Here is an 8,782-nt window from a genome sequence, read left to right as displayed (position 1 = left end):
TTAAAGGCTTGAGGGAGCATATCCAACATCTATTTTTTTCTAGTACCAGATGCCGTGTCACTGCATATACACTTGTCTTATTGATACTACTCGTTCCCATCTTTTAACCCTGCACAATCTTGACTAACCTGTTTTTCTATTCCAGGAGACCCTTTAATCCTTTTCTATACCTAGATAAATGATTGGGTCAATTTGTCATTGTGTGTGCAGTCAAAGCTTGGTTATCTGGTGTGTGTGTGAACCATGGCTAAACTGCAATGGAGACCTGAAATGAGGGTGTCCAGAAGATTCAAACTGGCATTGATTGTGGAACAGGAGCAAGGACTAGGCACCTATTCTTCACCCCCCAGCCCTTCCCATCTCAGGTAGTAGGAGTCTAACTGTGGAATTTTCTTTAAGCCTGACTTAGAGTTGTTGACAACTCATCAATCTTTCTTTGATTTCCACGATCTTCTTCCCATGTTCCTTCCTGGCTAATTACCAGTTGACTGCAGTTAGCCATAAAGATTTTTTAATGATGATAATCATGCCAGCAACATTTTTCCAAGCTACCTGGTAGAAGGAATACTGACTTAGGGAGGCAAAAGGCCAGGACTGACATTTGGCTCTGATGGTTACTAGTTGTGCTTTCAGCCCTGTTTCCTCCTCCCATCACTGAAAGAGTGAATAAATGCACGGCAGTTAAAACATATGAATTATAGCCATATGCAAAAATCTGGATACATCTTAGCAATATGGTTTTTGTGTTTATTTTATTTGTTCATTTTGAAGCTAACTCAAACTTATGAAAAGTTACAAGTACAGTCCAAATACCTTTCTTTTTTCTTTTCTGATACATTTGAGAGTAAGTTGCCAATTTGATATACTTCCTCATCCTTGAATACTTTAGGGTATATTTTTTACATATAAGGGCATTTGTTTACATAACTACAATATAACCATCATAATCAGGAAATTATATTAAAGTTTGATCATCATGTAATTCTCAAACCCTACTTGAGTTTTTATTACGTATTTCAAAGGGGTTTTAAGAGCAAAAGAGTTTAGTTCAGAATCACATAGTACATTTAGTTGTCATGTTTTCAGTCTCCATCATCTGGAACAGTTCTTCAATTTTTCTTTGACTTTCATGATCTTTACACTTCTGAAGATTATAGCAGAGTTATTTCATAGAAAGTCCCTCAATATGGCAAACTGGCATTTGTCTGATATTTTCTCATGATTAGATTCAGGTTATGTATCTTTGGCAAGATTATCCCAGAAGCAACACTGTGTTCTTTTCATTGCATCCTATCAAGCACATGATTTTGATTTGTCCCATTGCTGATGAAGTTCACTTTGATCCCTTGATTAAGATGATGTGTGCCAAGCCACTCCTCTGTGGAGTTAACCTTTCTCTCTTCAGCAATATAATTTTAGATAAAAATGGTAAGTCCTGAAATTATAAACAGTATAATGTCATTTTATAAACTTAAAAATAACTAAACTTTAAACAATGCTTACTAGGAATACATATAGATGAGAGAAAACCACATAAAAGGAAAAGTCAATGGATGATGAACACAAGAATCAGGTTGGTAACTATGTTGAGCAGAGGATGTGGGAGGGGAAGGAATGCACAGATATGTGTACGTTATTGTCAAGGTTCTGGCGCAAGTTGGTGTTGGTTGGCTAGTTCAAAGAGACTTATGTTGTTGAAGCAAACAAGGTAAGAAGTAAAACAATGTCATGCTTGGACCTATGGTGACAGTGAATCACAAACCATTGATTATGATTAATTCAATTCTATGTTCTTAAATTTCTATTTTTAAAGTGTAAATACTGTTTGATAGGTAGATAACAGAAGGATATTGGGAGGAGAAAAGAATTTCTAAGTTCTCTCCAATAAATTTTGCCTCCAGCCCCATCCACAGTGATTATAGCTATGTGAAAGGAACCAAATACTCCAAATCCGTCTACTATCTTGGCCATAGCAGATGGATTTGAGCCCAGAAAACAGACTCTACAGACTGAGGAAAGCCATTAAAGCTTAGACCATTTTGGTAATAAAATCTAGGAAAATTCATCTCCTTCCTGGAGCGATTTTGCATCCCCAGAACATTTGCATTTTTGCAGCTTCATTTCCCATTTGCAAGAATACATATGAACTTCCCAATCTCCTACCTCTGGGAAGCCCTGGCTCTTGCATGTTTGGGTTTGGCGTAGTTAACACAGACAGGTCTTCATTGTAGAGTTCTAGGTTCTAATCCCAGTAGAATTTTTTCTTTTTTTTAAAGTAAGCTCTATGTCCAAGCTGTGCTCGAACTCATGACCCCTGAGATCAAGGGTCACATTCTTTACCAAATTCCAGTTGCATTTTTATTTTATTTTAAATTTAAAAATCTTATTTATTTTGAAAGAGAGAGAGAGAGAGAGAGAGAGAGAGAGAGGGAGAGAGAGAGAGAGAGAGAAAGAATGTTGGGGAGAGGCAGAGAGAGAAGGAGAGAGAAAGAATCCAAGCAGGCTCCACACAGTCAGCACAGAGCCTGATGTGGGCTTGATGTCATGAACCCTGAGATCATGACCTGAGCCTGAACCAAGAGTCAAATGCTTAAAGGATAGAACCACCCAGGTGCCCCTACCTGCCCCCTAACCCTTCTTGCAATTTTAATTGCTGAGTGACATGAAGCAAATTATTTCCCTTCCATAGACCACAATTTATTTAAGTGGAATTATCTGCCCTTTTCTTTCCCCTAGAGATTCTGAGTTGGTGGGTCTGGGTAGAGCCTAGGCAGGTGTATTTTGAAAAGTCTACTCCGATAAGCATCAATACATTTGGGGCTCCTAGGTGGCTCAGCTGGTTAAGCGGCTGACTTCATTTGAGGTCATGATCTCTTGGTTCATGAGGATAAGCCTCCGACTTTGGATCAGGTCAGGACCTCATGGTTTGTGGGTTTGGGCCCTGTATCTGGCTCTGCACTGACAGCTCAGAGCCTGGAGCCTGCTTCAGATTCTGTCTGTCTCTCTCTCTCTCTGCTCCTCCCCTGTTGGCACTCTGTCTCTCTCTCTTCCAGATATAAATGAACATTTAAAAAAATTTAAAAACATAACTAGCTTAAAAAAAATAAGCAATACTTGTGGACCATCTCACTCACACCTCCACATCCTTACTTTAATGCTTTTGCTGTTCTAGGCGGTGGGTGTGCACTGAGCGGTGGTTCTTCTCTGGGAAGTGACCACACTCCACAGAGGTGGGGAGCCAATGTGCTGTCATCCAGACCCTTCCCGGTACCCAGTTTATCTAGGAGCTGTCACCTGACTCAAAATAGGTGGGGTTTTTTTCCCCCTGAGAATTTGGAATTGAGACAAAGAGATTCCCTTCTCAGTCCTGGCTAAGTCTCAAAGGATGTTTCTTCACTGTAAGATTGGGTAACAAAGAAAAGTTTTAGAATGAAGCTGATGAACAGAAAGAGAGTGGGCCCTGAGAAGGCTGTTTAAAGTGTGCACAAGTCTCAAATGTTTCCATTTCTTGATTCTGGTCTCTCTGGATGCCTATTTTTTGTTTCTTGTTTTCCCCCTCTACCCTTAGGTGATGGTTACTTTCATGTGTCAGCCTGACTGGGGTAAGGATGCCCAGGTAGCTGGTAAAACTTTATTTCTGGGTGTGTCCAGAGAGTGTCTCTGAAAAAGATTAGTATTTGAATCATTACCTCAAGTAAAACTGATCCCCCGCTGGCCCCCTGATGTGTCTGAGCTTCAGGCAATCCACTGGGAGCCTGAACAGATTGAAAAGGCAAAGGAAAGATGAATTCACCCTCTTTGTTTAAGTTGAGACATCTATTTTTCTTCTGCTCTTGGACATCGTGCTCTCAGTTTGTGGGCTTTTGGACTCAAACTGGGACTTACACCATTCTTCCCAGCCTCCCAGGCCTTCAGGCTTGGACTTAATTACAACACTGGACTTCTTGGTTCCCCAGCCTGCAGATGGTGGACTGTAGGACTTCTCAGCCTCCTTGACCACCTGAAACAGTTCCTATGATGGACTTCTCTATGTATATTAATCATATTCTATTGGACCTGTTTTGCTGGAGAAACACATTGACTAATACGCCCTGAGTAGATGAGATGAAGAAATAATAAAGTCTCCTTCATTTTGTTTAAGTTTTCTTTTTTTTGAGATAATTTGCATCGTAACTTGCTCTCTCCTGGCCACCACTCAGCTCATCTCTTTTATCCTGGAAGACAAGAACTAACTTCACTGTGGGTGGACGAACAGTGACCTAATAGCTGCAGGTAGAAAACAAGCTGCTGAACTTGGTAGTGGAGGTAGGGAAGTCAGAAAATTTAAAAATAAGCTTAATTTCCAGCTTATCAGAGGGAGAGATACTTACTAATTCCACACATTAGAAAAACACATTTGAGTGTGTGTGCTAAAAGTTTCAGAGTGACCACTGGAAAGGTAAATATAAATATGTATATCTTTCAAATGAGTAAAGCAAAATAGATTGAATTGTATACCTTTTGCTACTATAGATCTCATCAGAAAAACAAAAACAGAAATAGGAATTTTCCCTCAATAAAAAATAGTGATGATATTAAATCAATAATGAAAATGCCACTTTTGTCCTAGCAAATTGACAAAACATAACAAACAAACACACAAACAAAAATTATAGTATCTAATGTCTCGGTATGTAGACATGAACTCCATATGAACTTCTGGTGTGAATGTATATTGCTACAATCTTTCCAGAAGGAAATTTGGCAACATATACCAAGCCTGATTTATGTATCTTGACTTTTGATCCAGAAATTCCACTTCTCAGAACGTATCTTAAGGAAACAATTAAGAAGGTAAATAAAAGTATTTATTCTAGCATGGCTTATAGTAGTGAAAATATTAAAATAACTTAAGTGCTTAAAATTATAGTATTGTTATCATAAATCATGTTGTTTCTATACTTCAGAAGACTACGCAATAATTATCAATTATAATGTAGGTAATTATTTATTAGCAAGAAATGGAAAGATAGTCACAATAGTTTTTCAGGTAAGAAATAGCAGGATGTACTGGAATATGGACTGAGTTTTCTTTTTTTTTATGTTATTTATTTATTTTTGAGAGACAGAGAGAGACAGTGTGAGCAGGGGAGGGTCAGAGAGAGAGAGGGAAACACAGAATCTGAGGCAGGCTCCAGGCTCTGAGCTAGCTGTCAGCACAGAGCCCGACGCAGGGCTCGAACCCACGAACTGTGAGATCTGACCTGAGCCGAAGCCGGATGCTTAACCGACTGAGCCACCCAGGCGCCCCTGGTCTGAGTTTTCATAAAATTAATATGTATCTCTAAATGCATAGAAAAATGTTGGGAAGGGTTCACACCATATTACTTACTACTTTAAGTAATAAGCTTGATTGCTCATTTTCTTCTTTTTCCATGGCGCACTTGGAATTATGAGAATGAAAGCTCTGGGTGAACTCTAAGTCACTATTTAAAAAGGTATTACTATCATAAAATGTGCTACCGTAAAAGTCCATATCCTTTTGTATTTTACTATTTCTTTCTTGACTCTTCAACTCGGCTCTACTCTGCCTTGCTGTGTGAACTGGGCAAGACCCCTAACCTCTCTATGCTTCAATTTCCACATCTTTGAAATAGAAATAATCATAGTCTTACCTTATAAAGTTGTAAAGAGCATGGAATGAGTTAATACACATAAGTATAGAGCCTGATACAGGTCTTGCTCTCCAAACGTTAACTGTTGTTTTTAATACAATCACCCTTAACCCAGGAACAGCAGTAGCCCCAGGGCAGGATGTGGGCATATGTATTTCCCTTCCGGACACTTAGCTCATTCTGTACTGAAAATGGTTTGGGGGTGCCTGAGTGGCTCAGTCAGTTAAGCCTCTACTCATGATTTCGGTTCAGGTTGTGATCTCATGGTTCATAGGATCAAGCCCCACATCAGGCTCTGTGCTAAAAGCATGGAACCTGCTTGGAATTTTCTTTCTCTCTCCCTCTCCCCCTCCCTCTCTCTCTACTCCTCCCCTGCTCACTCTCTCTCTTTCTCTCAAAATTAAATAAATAAACATTAAAAAAAAGAGGGGTGCCTGGGTGGCTCAGTCAGTTAAGCATCCAACTTTGGCCCAGTTCATGATCTCATGTTTTGTGGGTTTGAGCCCCACGTCAGACTCTGTGCTGACAGCTCAGAGCCTAGAGCCTGCTTCAGATTCTGTGTCTCCCTCCCTCTCTCTCTCTCAAAGATAAACATTTTAAAAATTATAAAAAAGAAAGAAAATGGTCTCATAAAAGGTTCCCATAAGAATCACTTCTGATCCTGTTCACTGCTCAGAATGTATTTCATGTCAGCCCTGCATTGGCCCCTCCTTTCCTGACAGGGACTTTCTCTGTACTTAAAAGTCCATTCCCTTTTGCAAAGATACCATTCCATCTCTCTCCTGCCCCACTTCTAGTGAACATGTTTGTACTGTGAACAAAGACCTTCTAAAGACAGAATAGCTCACCTAATAGCACTATGAGGTTTGCAAATTCTGCTTTCAGACCCTTCCACTCATAGCCTAGAATCCGTCACACTTGATGACTAGGAAGGAAGCTGGTCCTTGCTTATTTTCCTGGGACTTGTTTTACAAGGGGCTGAGAGACGGAGAGCAACCACAGCTGGGGCAAACTTGGATTGGACACACGCTTGGCAATTGTGGCCACCAGGGAGAGAGACGTCTGAAGGTAGGAAAAGATTTTTGAACTGATTTCTGAGAACATCAACCCACAACTGGTTTTTGAATTTTTGGGAATGCCCTAACCTCAGTTGTCAATGCTTTTGCCAGTGGAAAATAAACAAGCAAAAACTAAATAGCCCTGTGGATTTTACTATAGAAGGTGGATTGCCTTTGTGGCTACACTGGGGCATTTCCAGAGAATTTCCTGTGAACATTAATGAGATAAATACTGACAAATGGGAAATACCAATTGCTAGGAATCCTAAAATCTAACTAACGCAGGCAGAATACAGGATGAGACCTTTTTGATTTTACATAATGTTGAAAAAAATTCCACTGAGCATTGTTATGAAGAGACATTTGTCTGCATTGCCTTAGCCCTCACTATGAGTGTTGGACAGCAAAACCTAAAGGAACCTGAACTTCTAAAAAGGCTTTCATTCAACCATTAGTTCATTTACCAAACATTTGATGAGACATTGAAACTAGGGAGAGGGGGATCACAGAGACACTCTCCTTTCCCCTGAGGAGCTCACATGCTAATGTGGGAGACAGGTAAGTAAATGGATAGTTATTAAAATTATATACCAAAGGTCTGGGAGTATACAGGAAAAAATGATGGTCATAGGCCTCAGGGGGATGGGTGGAGGTTTGAAGGAAAGTTTTTTCAGAGAGGAGAATGTTAACAGCACGTGACTACAGACTGAGTAATTGAATAAAGACTGAGAGTTTGGTTGCTAAGAGCAACATGGACAAGGAAAAGCACAGTTTCCACTGATCTGGAAAAAGAGCTTTTGCAATGCAAGGTGTGATTCAGTGCATGGAGAGAGGTGCATCTTGTCCCTTTTGTGTCGAGCTCAGCGTTCTATTTTGTGTTGGATGAACTAAAGTGAAAAGGTGGTGATGAGGAACTAGGAAGCAGGGGTCTAGCATGGAGATCCTCTGATTGACAGCTCACTTAAGTTCTAACTACAGTTAGACCAGTGTTTAAAGCAGTCTCTCAACCTCTGTACAACTGACATTTTAGACTGGATAATTCTGAGCTGTGGTGAGCTGTCTCTACATTGCGCTATGTTTAGCAAAATCTGGTCTTTACCAACCAGATACCAAGGGTAATCTCCCAGTTTTAAAACCTAGAATGTCTCCATATATTGCCAAGTGTCCCCTGGAGGATAAAATCACCCCTACGTGAGAACTACCACTTTAGAAGATGGTAGCCAACATTATTCCATTTTACTAAATGAAATTTCCATTGTACTAGGAGGGATTTGAGGTGCAGATCAATGGGGCTTTCCTGAAAATAGGAAAAATATACATAGCCAATAGAAGATTGGTTAAATTCATCATGGTATACCTATATAATGAAATATTATATAGCCCTTAAAAATAATAGTATAAAAGTATATTAACATGGAAATATCATTCCAGATGAATTTTGTTCCAGTGTGTGTGTGTGTGTGTGTGTGTGTGTGTGTGTCTATACATGTATTTGGCCTAGGCAAAAAAGCGTGGGAGGGCATACACCAACATGTTAGCAATGAAAATCTTAGAAAGGGAAGAATTACAGACCTTTATTCTTCTTTTGTTTCTGTATTTTCAACAAGAATACACTTTTTTTCCTAGAAGTAGATATGGGAGGAGAGGGATATGCCACTTCTAGGCCTCAACAGTAGGGATTTGGTTGTTTCTTTTTCCTCTTGATGTTATATACCAAAAGGGTGCAGCTCCTTTAGGGAACTAGTGTGTGGGGTTTTCTGGTAAAATTGAATAAAATTTACCTGCAGGCTGAAGGATGCATAAACTGAGTTGTTACTGCAAACTCCTCCTTCCAACTTAGAAAAGTTCAGATAAGAGAGTCACTCAGAAGAGTCTTGAAGAAAGTGTACCCAACACAGTGAGTGGCCTAAAAGACCCTCTTCCTGCTGATGACTCAATAAAGGGAAAGGCAGCCCAGGCTTCTCTTTGAGAACATTCACTCTTTGGTCTCAGTTGACTGCAAGCCTTTTCTGTGCAACAGACACTCATTGGGCTGCATGCATATCTTTAATTATCCACTGGCTGCAGCAA

At 39.8% G+C, this 8,782-nt stretch overlaps 1 long non-coding RNA gene across 1 annotated transcript; it reads right to left on the bottom strand.

Annotated features, from left to right (window-relative positions):
• Positions 1 to 735: 735 nt before the first annotated feature.
• Positions 736 to 8,569, bottom strand: LOC115272796. Its single transcript, XR_003900463.1, has 2 exons — positions 8,494 to 8,569; positions 736 to 1,435 (listed from the first exon to the last, which is right to left on the bottom strand). It is a non-coding gene; the product is annotated as an uncharacterized LOC115272796 (long non-coding RNA).
• Positions 8,570 to 8,782: the final 213 nt, after the last annotated feature.

This window comes from Suricata suricatta, chromosome 11 (genome assembly GCF_006229205.1).
Source record: "Suricata suricatta isolate VVHF042 chromosome 11, meerkat_22Aug2017_6uvM2_HiC, whole genome shotgun sequence".
Classification (NCBI taxonomy): Eukaryota; Metazoa; Chordata; class Mammalia; order Carnivora; family Herpestidae; genus Suricata; species Suricata suricatta.
This window is presented reverse-complemented; position numbering and strand designations above follow the sequence as displayed.